The 24537-nt window shown below is 39.8% G+C and overlaps 1 long non-coding RNA gene across 1 annotated transcript in view; it reads left to right on the forward strand.

Moving 5' to 3' along the window:
* The first annotated feature begins 903 nt into the window (after positions 1-903).
* Positions 904-24537, forward strand: part of LOC140647650 (uncharacterized) — a 35959-nt gene continuing 12325 nt past the window's right edge. Inside the window, exon 1 of the long non-coding RNA XR_012040896.1 lies at positions 904-1058. This is a non-coding gene — a long non-coding RNA (uncharacterized lncRNA). The remainder of the gene's footprint in view (positions 1059-24537) is intronic.

Raw genomic sequence — 24537 nt, forward strand, 5'->3', positions numbered from 1 at the left:
ATATTCTGTCCTTGCCACTGCTTTTCTCTGCAGAGCAGTGACCATGATATCCCAGGGGTAGAGAGTATGGGAGAATATAGTGCCACTTTGGGCACTTTGTATTGCCTTTTATGATACAGAAATCTTCAGAATAGGCCTTGGTTTCTTTAGATCACCACCCAGCAACAAGAAAACAAAGGGAAACAGTGCTCATTGAAAGAATAGAGTTCCTACTAATAGCCCAAAGAAACTTCACCAATCCTTTCTTAAAAAAAAAAGAAAAAAAGTATCCCAACTGTTGTTGGTAGTATGAGAACATCTTGGTATCAGATTTATGTAAGATTCAAACTTCATATCACTTCTTCAGATTTACATTGTCATAAATTAGAGCAGAACTTAGTCCTATATCTCTGTCTTTATTCCACAGAGCTCAGGGAGTTCTAGCTCACTGAAAGTTTTGTGTTTTTTTCTTTTTGTCTTGCACAGACCTCCTTTCATGCATTGCAACATTCATTTAGGGGCAAAATCCTCCTCTTCTTGCTAATGCTACATTATGAAAATTCCTTTCTTGATCTCTCTAGCTCACCAAATCTGCAGTTCATTTCAACTTTAAATTGAAATGTCACCATTTTCACCCTTTTGCTGTTACAATTTCCTTTAATTTTGCACAAGTACTTTACTTTAGGGGGAATTGTAGACCCCATCTGAATGGGAGATACAAATCCAAAGTTCAAATCACATCCCCTTTGGAAGGAGACACTTTGGAAACTTCAGATCCAAGTCTGAATTCCCAGCATCCTCAAGAACTTCTGCAAGTTAAAACCAAAATCTGGGTGCTTTTCACGTGTGTGTTTGTGTCTGGAGTTCTTAAGCAATAAATGACCTCAAGCTCAGCTACCATTCCTCCTTCTTTTACAGAAAATATCAGCCAGTGATCTTGTTTCCGAAAAAGAGAGTTTTCGTTAAGAGGTGCATGACCTACTCTTCACCCTGTCAAGGCACTTTATATGGAGAAGAGTTTAAGGACCATGCAGAAAAGGTTACCAATCCTGGTAACTCAAGGACTCAAGATGTATTAGGTAATTGAGACCAAACCCTGAATCAACCTTTGAACATTTATCTGTTTACTCAAATTGAATCTGAATGTTGAGCCTTCTGGAGTTCACTTGTCCCTGTTTATTTGAAAAATGGATTATGATAAATTACTGAGTCATCACTAAGGGACAGGAAGAGTTCAGTGTGAGGCAAGCCAGCAAAATTCCACTGGAAATACAGTATAAATTATTGACCTCTAAAATTGTCACTTTGATATCGGTTGACAATGTCATTTTAATGAGAAGATCTGCTTTTGTGCTCTCTCTCTTTGCTGCCAGTTGTAAAGGTTTCTGACACCTATATATTTCCAGTAAGATTTACTAGTCTGTATCTTCAGCAATAGGCAGAATTTGTACTGCACCTGGCTGGCATTTCTCTTAGGTTGTCAGCAGGGATCCCTAGCTGTCTGGATAGAGTCAGTATAGAAAGAAATGTTTGATTTGATGGAGCTGTGAGAGAGCAGTTGAAGTACTTTTCAAGGGAAGGAAAGGTGCAAACTCCATAGAGTGCTCACAGGTCCTGTGGCAGGAAATACTGCAATTCAAGTTGGAGAAGCAAATTCAATATATGTAATCAACTGTGATTTCTCCCTGATTACCTCAGGACTAATTAGGGAGTGTTTTTTACAGCTAATCAGAGGTATCTGGAAAGAAGTCATTTGCATAACTTCAAGTCAAATTATGTCATGAGGACAACTGAGCTAATGTAAACTGGCATTTACTGTAAAATTAGCATGTATTGCATTCAAACAGGGAAACAAAGAAGCAATGGAAACCTGCCGACTAGAAACTAGGAAGAGCAGCATTAATTGATGGAGTGCAGAAGCTGTGCTACATGAAGCATATCAATGCATGAAGCACAAGGAATGTAAATATGCAAAGGCCAAAACATTTGCAGAAGGGGACTCATTTGACAAAATTGTAAATACCATGGATTCTGCTGGCTGTCTAACTGTCACTTTGTCACTGCATTTTGTCATGGTTTGTAGTTTAATATTCCAGGGAAAAAATCCCTGTTTTCTCATTTACAGGAGACTGTTTTTTACTTAAAGTAAATCCAGTCTAAAATTAGCTTCTAATCCAGTATTACAGCAAGACTGGAAAAGACAACCATACAGGCTTTTGTTTCTCCTTCAAAAACATGCAACACACTGGAATTCCTATTCACCTGTTTCTTCAAGAGAGTGATTTTGAAGTCTATTTTTATCTCTGGGGATGTAGGGAAGGTTTTGGCTACCCCACTTCAGGCTGCCAGACTTTTTTGCCTGTCTCAAGCTGTAAATCTTACAGGTTTCCTATCTGGAAGCCCTGATCTGAGAATGAGTTCCATGTGGTGAAGCACTGGAACATGTGATTTTTCACATGGGACCAAAGGTTCAAACATATCTGTCAACCTGGTGCTTCACTGAATAGGAAGAGGATGTCTTTGTGAGCTCTGACATTCATCCACAATCCATTTTATGCAGAGCTAAGGCCTAAAGTTAAAATTGGACTTCTTATAAGGGCCTGACAGAGGATGGATGTACAGACATTTGAGTTTAACTGAACTAAACACATAAGGCAAATCCTCTCTTGCAGGAACTTTGAATGCTAATACCCATTATCAACCCTATGGAACAACAGCAGTTCTAAGAATAAATTAAACTGGAGATTGACGATAGCAGTTAGGCAGGATCAACCAGTGACTAATTAATCCTTGAAGTTAAGACAGTGTCCCTCCATAGTAAGCACTTTTTCATAGGTCCAGATCTGTGTAACATTTTTCTTAACAAGGGTCACCCAGCTCATAACGATTTAGTGCTTGGCATCTGGTATCAGTTTTGTTACAGATGGTATTTGGAAGATGCAGATTATCTGTCCAATCCCACACTGAGACAAGAGTCTCAGTGGTGAGGTTCTGGATCTCTGAAATGGTTTTTCACCTTCAGTGAAACTGATTCACAAGCATTTGGGTGATCAGTTGACTCCCATGTAGACTTGTTCACCAACATGGCTATTTTGTAATTACTTTTAGATCTCTTTGAAAAAAGTTAGCCCTTTTAATTTTAAAAGCTGGATTATTCTTTATATTTAAACACATGACATTTATGATCAAACACAATTTTAATATAGGTCATTCATATACAGATTATATAATTTCCACTGCTTACTTAAATATGCATTTCATTTATTGTGAGTCCATGTATAGATTTTTGTTTGAAATCTTTTTTTAAGGAGGACCTGACTGACATGGAAACCAGTGAACTCAGAAATAAAATAACTGTTTGTATTCAGACCCTGACTAAATGTTTAATCCCTACCTATGTCCAGATGCAGAAATTGTATTTCTGCTTTTCTCTTTATCTGTCCCCAAAAAGCACATTCTCTTAGTGTGAGTTTGCGTATTATATTTTCCTTTTTGTCTTTTCCCCCAGCAGGTTTCTTATAAGCACAAAAGCATGTGTACCTAACATTGCTAAGCCTAAGTTTGTTGCATGAAATTTGCTTTCTCACAGCATTTTTAAGAAAGTGTGAAGAAAGGCTAAAATGGAAAAGGCTATTCCTATCTTCCTGTTTGGTCAATGGGTTATTTCCTTCTGTTGAAAAAGTCCGCATTTGTACAAACACCTCCAAATAGCCATTTCTACTTAAGGTTACCAAGCTAAAACAAATAGTTAGTTCAAATTTCTGCTTAAAACTGATTTCTTAAATTATGTACTCTTTCCAGTTTTCACTGGAAAAAATTAAGAAAAACTGAGAGGTCCCAACTTCCACTTCATTATACTGCTTAGATAGTTGGGTAATCTTATTCAAGTCAGCTGAGATGCTTTAAGCTAAAATCACTTTAATAACCAGGCACTGATGCAAACTAATCAGATCCTGGATAGCAGAGAAAAGGGACTAGTTATGTAAGACCACTAGGCCTTAAATTACTGAATGCTAGAAGATTGTGCCAGGGACAAGATCATGTTATGCTTTCCTGTTTTTTGCACTCTTTAAAGCATCTGCTGCTGGCCACTGTCCAAGAGTGGCCACTGATTTGCACCTAATCTAATCCAACAGTGGTTGTGGTGTTGTAACTCAACCTCGTGCCTAGTAAAGGCACTAGGAGAAGCTGAGACCCTCAAAACAATCCTGGTGTGACTTGGAAAGACTTCTTCCAGTCAATGCAATTCTCTGTCCATTCTCTGCATGTGAGAAAGAAATTTGGATATTTAAAATTTTTCTGTCTCTGTTATAGCCCTGTTCAGAGAAACTACACTTTCTACAGTGTGTACACTGCATACAGCCTTCTTTAAGACCTTCAGATACCTCCAGGCTGTGTTACACACGAATATGCAGAAAACCTTCAGATCTTATTAAGACACAGCTTCTGGTTTGCTATTTACCTATTTTTACCTTCTGTTTTCACTCATTCCCTCCTATTTCAGCTACAGCCAAGCACTTTGACTCCATCTATGAGGACGGCAATTCCAGCTGCCTCTGCAGCTGCTGTCTTTGCTATTTCTTGGCCAGCCATCAGGGAATGACTCTTCCCTCCCTAAAGATGTGATACATTTCAGCCAGCTTCCACTTGAAAAGCAAAAGAAGCCATTTAAATACAGCATAAAGGCAGCTTCCAACCCCTGAATCTATAGAGCAAAACATTACCTCAAGCAGAGCTAACCACACGTTTGCTTTGAAGTCTAGTCAATATATTTATTTACTATTTTTAAGTTTCAGGTTTCAAGTCAGTGATTTTTTTCACTTTCAGATCTGTTCTGAATGTCCATGCAGGCCTTACCTAGATGACAGATCCTAGGAGAACTTTGCAGGTTCCAGATCCGGGTAGCTACCATGACAGCAGCCTGACACCATGGCACACATACCCCTACCTCTCTGCTCTCTAGTTTTCATGCGATGAAAACTCACGCATGCAGGCTGGCAGCAACCAGGATGCATGCAGCTGAGTACAATTAGTCTGCATTGTGGATACAACTGAAAATGCAGCAAAATATAGCCAAATCTAAAGAAGAGTGAACATTATTATTAATGCAGTAGAAAATGGATAAGATTTGTTATCTTAATGGGAGCAAATAGAAAGTATGTGACCAAAACCTGGCCACAGCTGGCAGCACAATGCTAAATTATCTCGCCCCCATTAGGTTTGCCACTTGCAATTGCTTTTACCCAACACAGCAGAAAATGAGAGACAAGAACTGCATTCTACATGTCTCATGGAAGAAAAATAAGTTTTTCCAAACCTTGTATAATACTACTTCACTCATTATTTAAAAGACACAGGTAGCTTGAGTTACTGTCTTAAAATACATCTACAATGACAAATCGGAGCTGTGGGCTTTCTAGGCTGGGATGATGGCTTCATTTATGTTTTTATAAGATGGGGAACAAGATTCCACAGGTGCTAAAGATGTTTTGTCACCATTATTTCTTTGCTAAACTTACTAAAACATTTTAATGATCCAATACCACCACTACTCTATTGCTGAAGTAAGCAGGGAACATTAGCTTAATGTTATTTTCATCATGAACTTAATAGCTCTGCCGAATTTAGAGGCTTTTTATACCAGCTTTTTCTTTGAGAAAAATAAAACAACATCATTAAAGTAGAGCATGAGTAAGGCACAGTTAGTGCCAACAGTTATGAAGCTCATACTGATATTTCTTTTTCCCATTTCCTGCTAATTTGCCAGAACAGCTTTTGGCCTATCCATAAATAGGTCTATGATAAACCAGACATTAAATTGGAACTAATTCCATAATTAGCACAGTTTCATAGTCATATGTTTGCAAGACAGTCTTGGTTAACAAAAAAACCCCTAAAAAGCATCTATCGACAGCTTAGGAAAACATGCATTCAGTAATCTAATATTTATAAAGCTATACATTAGAAAATAAAAATATAGAAAGCATTGGCATGGTAGAGCAAGCCTATTGCCCCTGGGTTTAGTTCACAACCTGTTAAAATGCGTGTGCTGGTCGAGCTGCCAAATGGGCAGCCATATCACGTAACAGCCACATGAAAGCCACTGCAAGGCTGGCTGCACAGGCAACTCTCTGGCTTCGCTGTCTGCTGCACGGCAGGAACAAAACAACCAGGCAGAGCTCTGCAGCTGACGACTGCAGCACCCACAGACACTGAGCTAGTTTCAAACTCTTGCATTTGGCAGAGCTGAAGAAGTTGAAGAAATCTATAATGGAGGAAACCAAACATATGCGATGCTCTAAAGATATGGGATATTCCTTCCTGATCCCCTAGTCAGAAGCTGTGAAATAGGAGATTTTATTACAGATACCACATTCTAGCTTTTTTAAGAGATTTCATCAGTTACCAAAACACTCTCCAGCCTTTCTTTAAAATCCAGTAAGAGGATCTAACCTCAGCTCACACTTGTGACGTGTGACTTTTGCCAAGAAAAGAGGTGGAAGTTTTGTTTATGTTGACCTTAAACCTATTGCTCTGCATTCAAGTGTCTCCTTTGTGTATAATTAAATTTTTAAGATAAAAAATGGTGTTCATTTTCATGTTTGTGGTCCTCAAATTAAGGCTCCACTCCTGAAAATAGGTGTATGCAAATAAACTTTTGTGCTTATGCAGAGTGCCACTGTCTGAGGGGGCTTCCCACAAGGGAGTGATTGCTGGGTCAGGGCAAACTTAAAAGCCTGAAGTAGCTGTTTTCTACAAAGGCATGAGGAACATTTATGCAAGTCTAAAACACTATTGCAGTGCTGTAGCTTGAAACTCATCCTGTAGCAGTTTAAATTTTTGGAAATAATTCATATTTACTCCATATGTACCTGGAGCCTTGTCAAAAGCAGAAGACTGAAGAGGCCTTAGCGTCAAATCAATTGTGCAGACCATTTAGCTTATTCAATATTTAAAACATCTAGATTTTTAAGAAAGTGTAGCAAATCTTTAAATATATTGTGAGCATTGTCAGCCCTAATGTCCACTGACATGTAGAATTGTGACCTCTTCCAAAATGTTCATCTTTGGCCCTTGCAGTCATAGGACACCTAAGCAACACTGCTTATCATTTTTTCACACAGTGCATATAAAACTGGTGAAAAAGCACACCATCACTTTCAAATTCTCTCTCTCTCAGCTGCTAGGCTTGGGCTGTTAACTGAATCATCAAATACATGTCTGAAAGAGCTAACTGGGCCCACTGACATTAGTGACTGAGAAAGAACATTGCATTTATTCCTTCTGTTAACATTTAATTGTCAATCTCATCAGAACATCTTGCATTTGTTATCCATCCTGCTATAGATTCCTTGATTTGCCTTTCAACAAGGTTGTCCCAAAGAGAATGTGGAAAAACCTAGGGGTGGCTTACTTAGCAGTGACCTCCTTAACAAATTTTGGGAAAGGAGTGGGAACTAACTTTGGGAAGGTGTGGCAGTGAGAGGTAACTTTGGAACAAGAGTCATGGAAAATTAGCATTGCTGACAGGATGAAAACTGTAGTTTTTTACAAGTAATTCTGGTTAAATCTCTTTGCATATAACCTGTAACAGTACTGTCAGGCTAGATCCTGCTCAGTGGAAGAATACTACACCCTGAGATGTTTTCATACTTAAGACGGCGTCTGAAATTTACTTTTTCTTATGTGTTATATGGAAACTGTATGGTTAACTATTGTTTTGGGGACTTTAACTGCTTTATATTCCTGTCTTCAGACCAAATGAGTGGAAGTCTCATTTCAAAGCTGAACAAAAAGGTTTGCAAATGCTTAAGCTTTCAGCTTTTTTTTTTTCAAGAGGCAGTGGAAGGATGCCAAGAGACCGATCTTTGATCTGATCTTCAGATAAGTGCCCAGGAATTTAGGGGCCATGCTGAATTAAGCTAAGCATGGTCTGTCTCCTGCAAAAAAACTGGCTTTTTTTCCCTCTAAAGAAGGGTAAGGAGAAACTAAGGAAGCGACATACTGAAGTTTTTTCAGAGAAGCTCTATTTTCAGGAAAAAAAAACAATGGCAGACCAGATGTGGCACATTCCACAAGGTACACATATAGATTGTTGCACATATTGTACCCAACACAAACTAACAACACCTGAAAATGTTATTGAGTTTGTAAGATAAGAGGGTAAGAAGTGCTACAATTAAGGTTAACAGTGCAACTGTAGCTTAGCCCTTTTTCATGAATACATGCTGATAAAGTTTTAATTACATACGCCTTTTTCTACTAGTGCCCTGAACCATCCAGGGCACAGAGTAACTAATCAATCTTTTTTTTTTTTTCTTTTTTTTTTTTTTTTTTACCTTCATCTCTCAATATGTCCATATATCCCATTACTTCAAGTTAGTCAAACTGCAATGAAAACGAGATTATAACTTTTTGCAGTGCTTATCTTCACATCATCTAACTGCCTGAAAAAACAATCCCTGTATTTGCACAAAACATGCATGAGATTTGAATTTCTGCATTACACAGACACATTGAGGTAAGAATTTATACACTACTTTTAGATGAGCCACACTGTAGAAATTGATATTGCAGAGTATTTCATGTTGTGTTTCAACTTTCGTTCAAAGCTTAGCACCCAGAGGCTTCAGTTGCATCTGGGAAGGTTAAGCATTTCTGCACATTCAACCCATATAAAATCAAGCATAATGACTAGTCTTTGTGAAACAGTTGGTTAAGTGACTTGATTAGCACCAGAGAGGAACTCTGTAGCTGAGACAGGGCTAAAAGCCAGCTCTTCTGTTCAGCATTTGACTGCCTTGAGAATGTCTTTGCTCCTCCTGAAATGTCCTGCTCTTTTATTTCAATAAAATTTTGCATAAAATAAGGCAGAAATCCCACACAGTTAGTCTATTTGTCCACTTCAAGACTGCAGAACAGAAAAGATGCGTTAATAAGTATGGAAGTGTAAACCTGAAATGTGGCTTTCCTTAACTGGGGTGCTTGCATTTCCACAGTCTAAGTGTGTTTTTCTACATTGCTTTAAAAAGAAATCTTGGGGGGAAAAAATCTATCACATAGTAGCTGTTGAGGCACCCCATGATCATCAGAAAGACTGAGCTCTTTGGGACCACCACACCAGGTGGGCACAGTAACTGACAGTGGGTTATTCTGTCAGTGGGTTATCCTCCTCTGCCTGTGCACAGACAGTGAAAGGACTAAAGCAATTCTCTACTAGTTCCTAGAGGCATTTCCTGGCAGGGAAGGGCATGGTGGGACAGCTGCACTGGGCAACATGCTCCAGACTCTGGAAAGGTTTGTGCCATCTGGTCTGTTCACTCCAAACACAATTTCCTCTGCCTTGTTCACTCCACCTTAGCACTCATCTTCCTTCTGTCCTTCCATCCACCCCTTTCCGAAGCGTCTTCTCCTTACCCAACCATTCCCAGTGTCCCCCCTTCCACCCCTCATTCAATCAACCTTACGCCCCAGACACTGGAGATGGGGAGCAGCGTCATCTAACTTTCCACATAAGCTATGTGTATTTCTGTACTCAAACTAACCATCCTTTAAACTCACTTGAGAGAAATGTGCATCTATGGGACAAGATTTTTCTTATTTTAATGTAGGTAACTAGCTCAGACACTGTGTAACTGACCCTGGGTATCAGATCTTTGCTTTCATTCCCAGTCTCACTGTTTGCCCCAGTCCTCTAGCATGAGCTTCTTGACCAGCTGTCACTTCTCCAGCTCCTTCTCCAGATCTCTACGCAGCAATTTCCATATCCTATCTCAGGCTAGTGTTATTCATCAAGTGTATTGATTCCCCTTCTCCTCTTGTCTTCACTGTGATACTCCATCCTACTGTCTCTTAGTTGCTTTGCCAAGCCAATCTCTCCCTCAGCTCAGACTGATCAGGGTACAGCGAGGGCTGGCTGTGGGGCAGGCTGAGGTGGGGAGCAGCAGGACAAGCCAGGGCAGGGATCTCCCCCAGTGACCCCATCCCAACATGCTTGGAGGAGGTGAGCAGAGCTGGGCTGGGGATGGTGACCAGGTCCTCACTTGGTACTGCTCCCCAGGATGAGGCAGAGGGTGCTTAGGTGGAGGCAAGCAGATGAAGCTCCTCACAGCTCAGCTGATTTCACAGAAGTCAGATCCATACCAGAGCAGACCGTGAGCTCAGCCAGCCAGGCCCCTTTTGGACTGAGAGAGGTTGCCAGGGAGGATTGCATCGAGGGCCCTGTCTCTGATACCTTCTCCAGCCTTCCTTGACTGAATTTCTCCCTGGTTCTCCATGCAACTCTCACCTTCTGTTCCATAAGATCTAACTCTATCAGTTAATGGACCTTTTTAGATTTAAAATCTATGAAGTGACAAACTCTCCAGTCTTGCAGTCCCAGTGTCTCCTTTCTACTCAGACTTAGCTCCCTGTATCCATCCCAGGTCCAATCTTCTCCTCCACTCTGTTCAAGTCTCAACCCAGCAGGTTCAAGTCTCAGTCCCTGTTCCTCACTCCCAGCTTCCTTCTCCATTTTATTTCCTTTGGACCCTATCAGTTCTAGCTGTGCTCCCCTTTGCAATTAGATTTTGCAACTCCTCACTTTCCCCTCCTCTGACATGCTATCTGAGTCGTGTGAGGCACCAGGGCTGCAGGTGATCCCCATGTTATACGCTGCCATACAGACAGGTCAGGGTTGTAAGCCAGAGTATTCCAAAGATCCTGTACATCCCCTGCACAAAGGTTTCCTTCCTGTGAAAAGCAGAAAATAGGCTCTGCTTCCCAGTCTTGCATCTGTTTCACCTCAGAACATGGCTGAGGCATGCACTGGGACCTGGGGAGCAATTATGGGTCCTGCAGTTTGTATTGATTTGAGGGAATGGAGGAGGGCAGCCTTCCTCTTCTCAGTTCTGCTGCCTGCAGCATCTTGGACCCATATTTGCAGAGAAAGTCCCACTTCAGTACCTCAAAGCTCCAGGCTGGAGAAGCTCAGTCCAGGAAAATTGTTAAGAGGTTTTAGCCTTCAAGTCTCTACAAAGCATATGGTACCTGATAACCTGGCACATTTTTGAGAACTCTCATATTGATAGTGCAAACCTAGGCCTTTCCTGCCCTCTTTGTCATCCAGCTGCAGCAAAGTGGAGGCATCCAGTCCTTTCAAAGTGCAGAATAAAATTTTCCTTAGCTTCATTCTCGGAAATAACTGAATTTGTGCTAGCTAAGACTTTCCAACGAAAAGGAAATGAAGCATGGGACAGACAATGGCATGGAAAATTTCAGTCCAAATGGTCAGGCAAAGTCTTGAAGATTTAAATTAGAAGTACCAGGTAAAACAATGTACCAGTAAAAAGGGCTAAAAGGCAGTACTAGACAACCTTTTAATGAACCTTGTGAACAAAGTGTGGTTAGTATATTATTGTAGCTACTGTTATTAGCAGCATTAGTAACATTAGATGTAGTACATGCGGCTATTTAAACACTGCAATATGTATGAAATATTCTTGTCTTCCCTAGGTGAATGTACCTCAGACAACTTCAGCATAGCATAGCACACTGTGTATCAGAGTGGTGGTCGGCATAGCTTTTTTAAAGCTGTCAGAACTGGTGTGCTGCTCTCTAGGTCAGCCTCTCTACTGCCTGGCTCCTTGTCTAATCCAGTAGACTTCTGTAAAGTGGATGTACAGTGCTGCTCTTCCCATTTAACAACATTGCACACCCTTTTGGCATTTACCCTGAAAAACTATAAATAACTAGGTGCTAAGCGTGGGAAAATCATGCTTTCCCTCTGCATCTGGGCCCATCCTGTTCTCAGATTTACCCAAGGCAGGTGATGCTGGGATTACAACCCTGAGGTGGCTAGACACAAGGCACTTTGGCCTCATGGCAAATTATAACAAGATGGAACAAACAAATTAGAGAAAGGTTTTCTTGTGTTGACAAGCTGTCCCTTCTCTGCTGAGTGGCATAGACAAGATCCTGAGCAGAGTGCCTTCCCTGCAGGCAGTAGAGTTGCCTCAGTTTGCACCCACTGAAAAAGCTGACCCGTTGTACGCAGAGCATCACCTCAGATATACTGAAACATATTATCAGTTAAGAATCCTGCTTAGTAGTTTTAAAGAATTATACTGTGCCAATACCAAGATTAAAAAGTGATTTTGCATATGCTTTCTTTTCAGAGCAGAAAACTGTATGGAGCTGGAAATTATCATAAAACTATTTTCAAACTTTTAATTGTAATGTCATTGAAAGTTTTAATAACTATTCTAATTGAAGTGAGTACTAAATTATTAACTAAAATATTCTTACTTTTAAACAATGGCCTTTTAAAAATTAAAGCAATATTAAGTTACAATAGAGGGCAAAAAGACATTTCTTATTTTCATGCCCATTCAGCTCCAACAGACAGCATTTTAATTACATTTTGCATGCAAACTAGAAGTGTGATTTTTAGACCTACAAGTGAAAACTGATTTTTTTTAGACATATCAAAAAATCATTTGAAAGTGAAAGAGAAAAGAATAATGATGTTGCATCCTGTACAGACATTTTTACTACAAAGTAATAAAAATGCAATAAAATTATTCATGAAACTTGTCAATAGCTAAGGTATTGTCTTTGGGATCCTTAGTATCCTAACAGAACCCCTTGGAACTGTTTTACTTTTATATTGCTGTGCTGGGATCCTAGTACACATTGGAGAGCTATGCTGAATGTAAATGCAGTGTCAAAGATTACAGAAAACCACAGGGGAAATTAAGAGCTGTTTCTTATATGGTGTTATAGGCCTTAAGCTATTTTGTTCTGGGCATCTTGTCATTATTGTTTAGTATTTAAGTCTTTGGTGGTGGTAAGTGATACATTTTGAAGGTAAGAATCACTCTTGTGAAATCCCAAAGGATTATATTTAAAAGACTGTCTTTTTTGAGACAGTTTTCCTGGAGATCTGCAGAATTACAGAGACAAAATTATGGAGATGTTCTTGGCATTTTATGTTTGCATATAACTGTATTACATTATAAGGATGAATCAAACTCAGCTAAAGTCACTGCAAAATTTCTGTTAATTTCAGTAAGCATAGGTTGTTAGGTTGTGGTTCATCCACATCTCTATGCAAACTCATGGTCACTACAGATAAGAGTTCGCCAGAGTCACACTGTTTCTGGGAAAATTATAGTCTGGAAGGTTTCCTTGCAAATACTTTGTTTGTTTGTTTTTATTTTTTCCCAAACCAGACTCACAGATGAATGTTTACGCATTTCACGATCTTTTCTTTTTTGTTTTCTGTATTGTGTTTGTCTCTTTTTTTGTTTCTTTGCTTTATGGGAGTGGACTTGCATTTCTTATTCCCTGTGAAACTGTGAACAAGAGCCATTTCATGTTTCTAGTGGAAATGGGAAAAGAAAATGTAGGGGGCTGTTTCTTTCTCTGTCTGTCAGCCATTTAAAAACAAAGTTTAGTTTCAAGATTGCTACTATTTAAGTTGAATGACTGTTAGGGGACATACGACCTACATGGCCCTACCATACTGAACTTACTATTCATGTTTTCCAGTCGAGGTAGCTGATTACCTTTCTGACCATAAGTTGTTACCAAACTTAGCATCCTGACTGTGCTAAATACATTCACATTATTATGAGCAGTGATGACTAATGCCTGTTTGTGTGTGAAGGATATTTAAATGGATCTTGGGAATACCACCTGTGTTCACAAAATTGCTGTGTTAACGGAGTTTGTCAGGGTTCCTGTAGTCAGCTACCTACTGCTGGGGCCATGCCATGTCACTTCCAGGCTAGTGCAAAGGAAAGCTGTAAATCTTCATGCTTTCTGTTCAAGTGGCAGCATGTGGACATAAAAGGATGGCAGTGCTGAGACGACAGCACGTGGGGCTGAGGGGAGTTGTGGGATTTCCCAAAAAGCAGAATGAGGAGGTCAGGTACTGACACTGGATCTGAAAAACTAGGCAGCTTGCAGAGTACCTGAAACTTCACAGCAATAAAAGAAACATGAGCATGGAGAATAGCAGAGCATTGTGCTTTCATAGCAAAGGAGTGTAGTTTAATTGCAGATATAGTTAGGAAAAAATGGTCTGCATAGCATAAAGAAGGTGGAGAATAGGCCAGGGAGACTTCCTCTTTCACAGACAGAGAGGAAAGCTCCTGATCTACTTAGGTGACCCAAAAATACTAAGATGATAAGGAAACAGAAATGGCAAATGCATGCCAGTGTTGTATTGTTTTGTCTCATTTTCTTTGCTGCTTCTTGTAGCTAACATAAAGAATTCTTGGTATTCTAGACCATTATGCAAAGGTTGTGTGTCTATTTGCTTGCGGTATTAAGCATCCCTGAAGACTGAGCTGCAAGCCCCAAAAGTCTAAAGTGAAAAAGATTGTATTATATTGCTAGAGAATCTGCGACTTGACAAAATTTGTAGGACAAAGACAATGAACTATTTCATTTCCTTCAAGGAGTAAGAGACAAAAGTGCATGTGTCCACAACGTATTGCAGAAATCAGGGTAAGAAACCATTAATGTTACCTACTGAAACTGAGTCTTACAGACATTAAGGTCAAGTGTTTCAGGGCTCAAAAGCATTACTGCATAAACGTCTGCCATGGAAGCTTTTTTGCAGTTGGGTCAGCAGGCTTTGTCCCCAGTTCACTTTTTGTCACCTTTATATTAGTGCACCACATATGACATAGGATCATTTAAAAAGCTTCAGTTTGCGCCATGTCTCATGCCCTGAAGCCTGCCTCAGGAGATATTCAGAAGCGTGACATTGTTCTCCAGTGGTACATTTGCTTTTCAGCTGATGAGGCCCAGCATAATGTAGGGCTGATGCACGTGAAAGCAGGCTTTCACAGACTAGTAGCAATAACATCATCCACGTGAGGGCCTTTGTCCTGGTTTTGGCTGGGATAGAGTTAATTTTCTTCCTAGTAGCTGGTATAGTGCTGTGTTTTGGATTTAGTATGAGAATAATGTCGATAACACACTGATGTTTGAGTTGTTGCTAGGCAGTGCTTACACTGGTCAAGGACTTTTCAGCTTCCCATGCTCTGCCAGGGGCACAAGAAACTGGGAGGGGGTACAGCCAAACTGTCCAAAAGGCTATTCCATACCATATGACGTCATGCTCAGTATAGAAACTGGGGGAGTTGGCCGGGGGGCAGCGATCGCTGCTCGGGGACGGGCTGGGCATCGGTCAGTGGGTGGTGAGCAGTTGTATCACTGTTTTGGTTTTTTTCCCCTGGGTTTTGTTCTCCTCTCTCTCTCTCTTGTTGTTTTCCTTTTCATTACAATTTTTTTAAAAAATTATTATTATTATTATTATTATTATTATTATTATTATTATTATTATTATTAATATTTCAATTATTAAACTGTTCTTGTCTCAACCCATGAGTTTTCTTACTTTTGTTCTTCAGATTCTCTCCCCCAGCCCACCCGCGGGGGAAGTGAGCAAGCGGCTGTGTGGTGGTTGGTTGCTGACTGAGGCTAAACCACAACAGCCTTTCAACTTAGGAACACACTGTGTCCAAAAAACCTCTTATTTGGTGGCGTTCAGAGCACACAGCAAAGCTCATGTGCCCAACCTGATTTCTGCTAGTGAGCAGCCATGCTCAGACAGCTGAGAAGTTGTGCTATTTCCACACCCTTAAATGTGACCCAGGTACTGTGTCTTCTACGCAACTGGGTGGCGACTGTAGTTCAGTATTTGCTTTAATGGTGATTCCTATCCTTCTCCATCTGGCTTCTGAAGGAAGTTGGCCTCTGACACCACTTAAGCAGAAACAGTTTGTAAATCTGCTTCCCGAGTGCTTTGCGATTGCTCTTGATAATAGGTGCTGTTGACGTAAATTGCTGTTATTATCATCAGTGACTCATTAATCCATTGATTATTGATCTATTAAACCTTTTTCATTTTAAAGGACAGGAATAAAGATTGTGCTGCAACCTGCATTTCAAAACCTCCATTAAAAGTTTAATGAAATGTATATAATTTTGCAAGGAAATCAAGATGCATGAGATGAATGCACTATGGGTTTGGATTTTTTAAAGTCCCCTGTTTATATGTTGATGGTTTCTTTTAATCTTGGCTACTTCTATCACCAGTGGAAGAAAAAGCAGCAAGTCCAAAAGGGAATTCATTTTTTTCCACTAGCTGTGGAGGGATCGTACATGAGTAACTTAGATGCAACAGCTGACTCATGGATGCCAAAAATTAGGCAAGATGAATTTAATTCTAAATACTTGACTTTGAAAAGTATACTCAGGTCAATTCCCAAGCCGTCTTTTCTTATAAACTAATTAAATACTGAAGTGAAATAAAAATCAAACTCTCATTAATAGGGAAAAGTTGCCTTAGTTAGCAAAATATTATCCCAGAAGAAACTTTCAAACGTTCTTATATTACCACCTGTAAAAACAGGGACAGCTTATAACAGGAATGCTGATACAAAATAACCCTAGCAGAACTAGTGAGAGAGGCTGAAATTAAGCTCTACAGAAACTGCAAACAGGACAGGAACCCCTCTGAAAAGCTCACAAGTGAGGCTGCCCCGACCTGGAACGTAACCCACTGGGGTACATGTGGAGTGAGCAGGACCATCCTCTATTAGAGATCTACCCTGTCATTACATACAACTAAAACAAAGGCAAATTGGGATGAAGGCATAATGTTCTTAGAAGTTGTCAGGAAAAATGGCCAGATAAGCACAGCTTATGTGGAATATCTATTGTTTGCTGCAAATATGCTTTAATAATAGGGTAATTTGTTTCTTCCACTGAATTTGCCAATTGATGGTAAAAACAGTTCTGTAAAAGTCATCCAGGCAAAATAATGAATGGGAACAATTATTCTTCCTGAGTAGATTTTCTAAATTAAGACTCCCTGCAAAAAGGCTGAGAATGCTTGCTTTAGCTAATGCTTTTTTCTTGTTTGTTTTTCATCTGTAGAGCACACACAGTTTTGCAGTGCCACAGCTGCTAAATTGTTTATTTCTAGTTTGCTTAAATCTCTCAATCTCTCTCCTCCTATATAGACAGATATAAATAGACAGATAGGTTGATTGATTGATTGAATTGTTTGTGAAAGCAAAAGTATAGTTAGGAAAAATCAGTGCTGCTATTTCTTTTAAATCAGACATTTGCATGTATAAAGGCACACAAAGGTTTGTATATAAATATATCTCTTCAACTTCATAGGTGCCCTTCTTCACTCGTGGTCAGTGTGTTAGGCCTACAAGGTACTGTCTTTCCATATACTGCCATGACAGTACAAACCTTCAAGTAAATTAGAATTTGCCTGATCTCACTTGTAGTATGTGGAATAGGGCATCTGGGAAAAACTGGCAAGGAGCTGATGGTAATGAGCCTTTGACTTTCACACATGCTTTCTTTGCTATAAATTAGCAGTACTAACACACTTCTCTCACAGCATTTCTCAAATCACCCGTTGAGTTGGTGAGCCTTACCCAGGCAGCTTTGAAAATATAATTCTTAGAGTAGAAGGCACATGCCTAATAAATTCAGTTCTGGAAGACTCACAAGTCAGGCATCTCCACAGGGCCCCAGTGTTAGTTTTATGTCCAGAGCACAGAGAAATTCAGTCTTAGCTGAGCACCTAACTCCCTTAAGTGTTTGCAAATATCTGTATAAATATATATGTTATTTGACTGAAGTATGAAATAATTGTTTTAAAACATGATAGGGTTGCCCATGGTGGGTTAACCTGACCAAATTAGTGTATATACAACAAATGAAGCAAACCAAACACTACTTAGAAACACTTTGTCTCCCCAAAGGGAACATAAGAATAGTAGCTCAAAAGGAGACGGTGACACTCTAAATGAGCTGAACACCACCTTGCTGTCAAAATTTAGTTTTACAAGATGTATTTCATTTCCTAAAGATGATTTCACTGAACGTATTAACATGAAAAATGCTTTTGAGCTTTTCTGGGTGAGCACTCTGAACCTTACAGAACTGAGCAGTCCACGCTGGTTTAATCTTCTACCAGCAGAACTGGGGAACTGTCATCCCAGGGAATGGCAAACAAGCATCTTTACTAAAACCCACCAGGGATAGAGGACTTGAGCATCCCTGCGGTCATTGATTTCTTGGCCTCTCTATTTAGACTGCAAGGAAAAGTGCTTATTACTGTAAACAATGCTGGTACTTGGGAAATGCCACTAGTTCCTTCTTGTCCTGCCTGACACAAATGACTGTCAGAGCGCAAGCCTTTCAGGGACTTTTGAGGCTGCCTCATTTGAACTTATTCTATATAGAAGACAAATCCAGCTATTAATCCTCTGAGAAGCTTATTTGTAAGGAGGCATTTAAAATCACAGCGGGAATAAAAATCTGTGTCATGGTTTGTGTGGTACTGCTGTGTGATAATGAGCTGTACTTGCATCACTTGACATGGCTTCAAGTATATCCGCACCCTTCGGGTGCAGACTACAATCCCTGCAGTACCCCTGTGGATAGACGGGGAAATGTGTTTCCAGGAACCACTAGTTTTACAGTGTATGTAGTGAGGTCTCATTGTCACAAGGTAACACAACTTAAGAGGTGATCTTTGTGCTGTGTACAAAGAAATCTTGCTCCAAGCCTGAGCTCCTGAATTTGGGTAAGATGAGCAGAGAAACTCTGCCCGAATTCTATGTTGTATGGAGCACAAAGGCTGCTTCTTAAGAATGTCAAAGAAAATAAATGCTTTTCTGCACAAATCCCTTCAGTTTCACAAAGCTCCTAGAACTCCCCCTCTCTAAGAATTGTAGAGATGCCAGCAGTGAGAGGTGGCTGGAGCAAAACTAACTTTTCTTCTTTTCCTTTTCTTAAGTTATTTTGCAGTAGATATCATCATCTGGAAAAGACTTCGTAGGTACAAAGAATTGTAATTTCTTCCCCAGAAAGCTAACAATACCAAAAAAGGAAGGGGATTATTTTGGTGAGCGAGTAATGAGGAATGTTAGAGACAGATCATAAAGCAAAGAAGTCAAAGTGATGACATATATGGTCTTTAAAATGTTGTGTGTCTTCTTTAGTTGTGTTTATTTTATTATGTAATTTCTTTGCTGTTGCTGATTTTGGCACAATTATTGTAACTAGTCTGTAAATTTTTGTATACTTAGCTCATGACCCTGTGAATATTGGTTGGTTTGTATTTTTCGCAAGCATTGATTTCAGCTACAAATGCATTCCACTGCCCTCCTCTCATTCTCTTTCTCTCTTGATTTTTCCTGGTGCATTGGGATTATTTATGGCTCACTGGATAATTTCAGAGAGTGTTCAGGATTTTAAAGCTGGTTCCTAGGCTCAATTACTTCAGTCTTGCAGTGCAGAGTTTTTGATATTAAATAGGATTGCCTTTAAGATGTACTGAGGTCCCATCACTTGCAGAGACATCCTGCAGATAAAATCCAGCATTTCTGAGAACTGGAGAAAAGCTGTTCTTGGTCCCCTACCAAACTGTCTGGCTTGGAAAATGTTGCTTTTATAATGTTTGGCACCCAAAGCTATCTTCTGTGAGCCGGGGATGATGATTCTAATATATCTACATAAAAGTTGTAACGATCTATAAATCAAAGGAACACTAAATAATATTAATTCATAGGTGGGGCTAAAATCTGCTTATTATAGTTACATTCCTTATTGAACATAAAGTAGCTAACGTTACACTGATATAGGCTTCATTCAGTCAGTGTCTTCAACAGCTGCATACCTGGGATTCTGCTTGGTTGTTTTTATATTGCTTCCTTTAGAGAACAGATTCACTTGCTAAATTATTTTTTTCTTGCTTACTGATTACATTCATGGCTTTCAATATCTTAGCAAATGGTAAAAACTCAACTGAATAAAAATTAAACCATAGTTACTTCTAGTTCAGTTTGAAGTAGTACCTCTTACTTAGCTTTCAGCTCCACTCAGTCCTAAATCCTTGTTCTTTGTATATATTTTTCTCTACATGTACTCTGGGTTTGGTTTATGACAAGCAGTACTACATGACAATTTTATATGAATCTTGTCATGTGTGAAATATGAATTTTGTAGATTATGACACTGAGATTTGAAATATCTCACAAGGAATAATGGAAAAATCCTCCTTGCCAGTTTTTCCCTCAAATGAATACAGTGTTTAAAAAGACACTGGGCTGATAGTGCAGAAGAATGGAATTTATTCATCTGTGAGACCTGCCTAGCACCAGCAACAACAGCAGCTTCTTCCTTGTTTCTGTGCTGATGCACTTGACTCTGAGGTGGAGTACCCATGTCTAATGAAGCATCTCATTAGTCACTCTAGACAGGGCTTTCTAATGTTATTGCTAGACAAGGTACTGATGTTTTCCAGGTATGGATGTTTGACTATAGTGGCATTTACACAGGTCAAAAATACATTTTCCAAAGTAAATGAAAAACCACTGGGTTGTGGTAAGTTGCACTAGCATTAGTGATTTAGGAAAAGAGGATTTTGCATATCAGAAGCATTTTTCTGATCTGTCAGGCAAATTAACTTTCTCTGGAGCTAAGCCTAAGAAACTTTGCTAATGTAAAGTTGTAAATAAGTACAAGTAGTAAAACTACAGTAGAAAACTCTCAGTCAGTGGACTAGCTCTGGAACAATGCAGACACCAAAAGTTCCCATATTCAGCCTGAGCTTTAAGAAAAGTTTAAGTATTCTATGATTCTATGATTCTAAGTACCTGCTCATTTTAGGTATATGCTTGAGTCCACCCCTGTTCCCGAAAGCACCTGCAATTTTCTTGAATCCCATTACAATCAATGGGAATATTCACATACTTAGGTACAAACTGTAGTACTTTAGTGGACCTTAGTGGAGGTGGAGCGTGGCCCCTGAGAGGAATGCATCACATAACAATCTGGTTTTGCAACAATCGTGACTATGCAATTTGCAATTGTAAACCTGAAAGACAGGAGGAAACTCAGATTTGTTTTGTGAATTTGTTTAACAGCTTGAAGGTCACATCCTGGAAAAAAATCATCGCCCATTCAGTGGTCTGGATTTGATTTTTTTATTATTGGTGAGACACTGGAGTGTTAAATGAAAAACCCACTGCTGGAGGCAAGAGGGAGAAACTCCTGACTGAGGGAGAGGAGGAGATGCAAACTCTTTAATTGTACCAGAAATGGCTCCCAAGGAAGAACTGGCCAAAGGGCTGTTCTCTGAAGTGCAATGAACTTGTTTAACAAGGTTACAATTCAAAAAATGACTCACTTCATTATCACCACAAGTATTGATTGCTTATCAAGTATAGAGACCCTCTGGCCATCTATAATAAGACAGTCTGACGTCATTGTTTTCCAACTGTCTTTCTACCTGTTTTTGAAACTTTATAAATACTGTATTATTCTTCACAAAAAATCAGATGGGCAACATCTCAGTGTCCATATGATGTTCTCCACCCATTCCCATCCTCTCACATGCATACGGACAGCATCACAGCATCTGTGGCTTCAGAGTCTCTCATTTCTAAAAAGTATACGCTGATGTACGCATGTGTATATGCGTATGTACGTGTATATAAATATATATGTGTGTGTGTGTTTACGTTTGATGATACACTGCATACATATATATTTATATATATATGTGTGTGTGTATATCCTCTTTATTGCTGGCAAGATATAAATTGGTCAGGAGACCCACTTGCTGTCACTAACTGAGTGACAGCTCCCCTCATGCATAGGACTTTGCTGCTCTAAAACCAGTGTCACCAGCTCTGTATAACATGGTTTGCATTCCTGCCATGGCACAGTGAACCTTCTGGAGACAGTGCCTCAAGGGAGCATGACAAGATACCTTCTCATATATTGAGAAGCCCCTAAACACAGAGTGGTCCACAAGGATGCATGGCTGCATCTTTCCTGTGTGGAGGGCAGAGAAGCAATCCTGCCTGGGGAACACCGACATGGGAAGCAAGCACAGCACCACAAAGTACATCAGCTTTAACTCTGTAGTGTTTTACAGTTCACTTCTCCTAGATTGGATACTGTCATTAGTTTTGATCTAAAGAATGAACAGAGTGACAGAATGTACCTAGATTACTTATGGCTTTTTAGCACTGGGGTTTTTTTCATGATTTGGAGTTGCGTTTTGTTTTCACACAGTTAATTTGGGTCAAATATTTATTAGTTTTAACTGAGAAGAATAATTTTGAGATGGTTGTATGGATAATTAGTTTTACTTTATTCCCTGCAGTCAAAAACCATGAAGTTGTGAGTATACCATCTTCCACTGAAAAGGAGTGGATGAGGTTAGTTTTCTCCCCTTTTTACCTACCCTCCTGTGTTTACCTCTTACCACTGATAGGAATAATGCTGTTTATTAATTGATTCGATTCTATTTTGGTTATATTGAAACAATTTTATGTGATCAAGACACCAAGTGTAAACACTGATGGTATTTCATTGGATACTTATAACAATTTAATTATAAAAAATAATTGGCAGAATTTGGGATATGATTTCCACATGTGTTCACATGACAGAAGGACTGCAGTCTACACAGACGCTTTGATATTCAACTCCTATTTCAGTACCAACTCCCATTCAAGCTGATAAGTAAATGACACACAGAGGGAAGCTACACAAAGTTAGTGGGCCCAGCCCTTTCTACTAAGTGCTGGATCAGAGATGGGTTGCACCTGTGTGGCTTAGAACATTCATCGCAGTGTAATATTGCACCTGCTGTTACAGACTATAGAGATTTACCCAACAAAATTGCCGTGTTAGGGTTGGACAACTGACTATCTATTCTCCTTTTAGAATGAAGAAGCAGACAATGGCAGCATAAACCCAGCTTTTATATTACAGTCTAGAGATTGAAGCCTTTTCCAAAGAAGCAGACTTACATTTTCCTGAGCATGAGATTATCAATATAAGCAGCCTGTCTTCCCAAGAGGGCACTCTACTAAGAAGGCTAGAAAAGTCAGGCAGCCTGTGCTTGCCATTACTGGGAAATTTCTGGACCCTAATGATGAACAAGCTCAAAGGATGTTGTGGTTTAACCCCAGTAGGCAGCTAAGCCCCACGCAGCCACTCAATGGGGAAGAAAATCAGAAGGACAAAGGTGAGTAACTAGTGGGTTGAGATAAAGACTGTTAAATAGGTAAAGCAATGCTGCATACACAAGCAAAACAAAATAAGGAATTCATTCACTACATTGGAAGGCAGAAAAATTGGCAGGAAAGCAGGACTCCATTGTGCATAATGGTGACTTGGGAAGACAAATGCCGTAACTCCAGATGTCCCCCCTTCCTCCTTTTTCCTGACAGCTTTTATTGCTGAGCACAAGGTCATATCATATGGGATACCCCTTTGGTCAGTTGGGGTCAGCTGTCCTGGCTGTGCCCCCTCCTAACTTCTTGTGCACCCCCAGCCCACTCTCTGGTGAGGCAATGTGAGAAGCAGAAAAGGCCTTGACACTGTGCAAGCACTGCTCAGCAATAGCTAAAACATCCCTGTGTTATCAACACTGTTTTGGTCACAAATCGAAAATATAGCACCGTACAAGCTACTGTAAAGAAAATTAACTCTATCCCAGCCAAAACTCGTACAAAGGAACAGTAGTCCCTAGTCTAGAGATGAGAATAGTGAATTCAGATGGGTCTAGCTTCATCTGCCTCGTCACAGGACTGCTTGTGCATTAATGAGTTGCTGGATGAAGCATATGAGAATTTTGGGAGGAGGGACTGGCACTTGCCCACCCAGTCTTCTTTCTTCCTCCTGGCATCATGACTTTTAAGTTGCCTTGTTCACAATGGCCCAAATTCAGAGGTGTCTGCTCTGGAGTCATTAAAATGAAGGTATGCCTTAAAACTCTGTCATTTTTTTATTTATTAGGGGTGAAATTCTGACAGGTCTCAGGATTCTGGAATACTAACTGAGCTGCCTTGAATTTTGCTCTGCAATTGCAGTGGACAGTTATACAAACCTGTTGGATAATTACTTAGTTAAATCAATGCTCTTCCCCTTTTCGTTTGCAGTCTTCATGCTTGTGGTTCACAGCTGGTTTAGCTGAGTCATATTTTACCTTTCAGCTTTTTGTCAACAGTTATGAAACTTGGAATGAGCATTCACATTGCAGCTCATTGTGCAATGCAAATTTCCTTGTATGTGTTGACATTGAAAATGGACATGCTGTTTTTCCAAAGCAGCATTAGTTATACCAAGTAAAATGAGTCACTATGCTTAAAACAGAAGTTTTGCCTTCTGAAGACGTTCTTCCTTATGAGAATTTGTCAGAATGTGTCCATGAAACCTCCTGGTGCTAAACTGGATTTCAGATGCAGCAATGTTTTCTACCCTAAATGACAACATTTCATGGAAAACTTTTTTCCTTCCCTTTGGTTCTCAGCCAGAATGCTTTAGCTTCTAAAATTGTTCGTGATGAACAGTAACAGTCTGGGTGGTGTGTTCTCAGTTGCGTGTTATGTTCTTTCAAGAAAAGCCACTTGGATGGAAGCCTTCTGCAGGAGCACAGGGCCTGGTTGGGGAGAGAAGACTTCTGGGGCTACGATGAACAGGGGAGTGAAAGGAACTTGGAGATGCCACTCC

This window comes from Ciconia boyciana, chromosome 1 (assembly GCF_034638445.1).
Source record: "Ciconia boyciana chromosome 1, ASM3463844v1, whole genome shotgun sequence".
In the NCBI taxonomy this organism is placed as follows: domain Eukaryota; kingdom Metazoa; phylum Chordata; class Aves; order Ciconiiformes; family Ciconiidae; genus Ciconia; species Ciconia boyciana.